Here is a 1,538-nt window from a genome sequence, read left to right as displayed (position 1 = left end):
TCAAGAAAAACTCGTGACTTGCCTTCTTTTTGCTTGATTTTTAGAATTGGCAGTGTACTTGTTCCGTCAGGATTTTCACTGGTCATTTTCCTCAGTATATTGTTGACATGTTTTAGGGTTTTATTTCTTAAAATAAAATGTTAAAAAAAAAAAAAAACTCTTAAATACACAATTCAGTCTAGTTAATCTTCTAAAGCCGAAGTTATCGTGAGTAAAATGAATCTGCACAGTGAATGCTCCTCCATGTGACGCTGGAGTAATGTTGTCCTGAGAGCTATTGTCGATACTGGCCTCCTCTTTTAGTTGCCGCTCTTGGATCAATGAGACAAATTCCAAAACAAACAGCCGAAGAGGCTCTTTTCTTTTCCTAAGAAGACTCCATTCACACAAACCATTTTATCTGAGGCCCACCAAACAATCCTTTTGAGGGTCGTCGTTCCCAGTGCCCGAACGAGCGAATCTTCTCGAAAGGTATCTTTTTAATGACCGATCCACTGTCTGTGATAAATAATGAGAGTTTCATTATTGTGTTAGCTCAGTTGAGTGCAGCAAAATAAATAATGAGAACTTGTAATAATGGGTGACCTAACCTTGTCCTTTTTGTCCAGAAATGAATAGACTGAGAGGACGCTTCAGAAAGATAACGAACCTGGCCTGTTTAGTTTTGCACCGAGAGTTGTTTTCAAAGACTACTTGATTTCCCATAATGCAAATACAGTCTGGAACAGTACGTTCACGCACATTATGAGTTGCAAAACACATATTTGTGTTATTTAAATGGATACATTGTTTTACATGTTTTAAGAAGTGAGGAAATTGGAGCTACGGCTACCACAAAATCTTATTTGTTGTTATAAATATATATTATGGAGAATTTGAGGTTAGACGGTGTTTATAGTGCCAGTTGTAATGCAATTAAGTACACTGCATAATGATTTGAACTCAGAACAGCTCACAACAGGGCATTTGAACAGAAGTGACTGCCCCCTTGTGAAAGCATCATGTACTGACAGGCTTAACATGAATTAGATCTCTAGAGAGGCTTTATTTTAATTGTATGCTTTGTAATTTTTTATTTTTTTTTAATTTGTTATATCTCATTAAAAATTGTTAATTCTCCCTGGAAGGTATTGTGGGGAAACGGGAGTAGAAAGAAAGAGCTGCTGGACCAGGACAAAACAATCGAAGAGATATCTAAGGTATTTTTTAAACCTTTAAAGATGGTTCATTTTTAATTAAAATCTCGAGAGTTTGCAATATCGATTTGACTTACATATTCATAAAAGTCAAAGAATAATGAAATTGTATTTTGTTCTAATATACAATAATAAATTATGAAAACATTTTAATATTACATTCAGAAAGAAAATGTGTAGAACATAAAAAATCTGTTTTATGCACTTAAATAGAATTATAAGAGTGTCATGCAGGCACATACACATATTAGTTGCTATGTCAGTTGATTTATTTGAAGAAAATAGATTACCAAAAAAATCCCACACAACCATTGCTTGCAAATACAAACAGTATTATTTTTA

The sequence above is a fragment of the Chanodichthys erythropterus genome, chromosome 13 (assembly GCF_024489055.1).
Source record: "Chanodichthys erythropterus isolate Z2021 chromosome 13, ASM2448905v1, whole genome shotgun sequence".
Classification (NCBI taxonomy): domain Eukaryota; kingdom Metazoa; phylum Chordata; class Actinopteri; order Cypriniformes; family Xenocyprididae; genus Chanodichthys; species Chanodichthys erythropterus.
Note: the sequence above shows the minus strand (reverse complement) of the source record.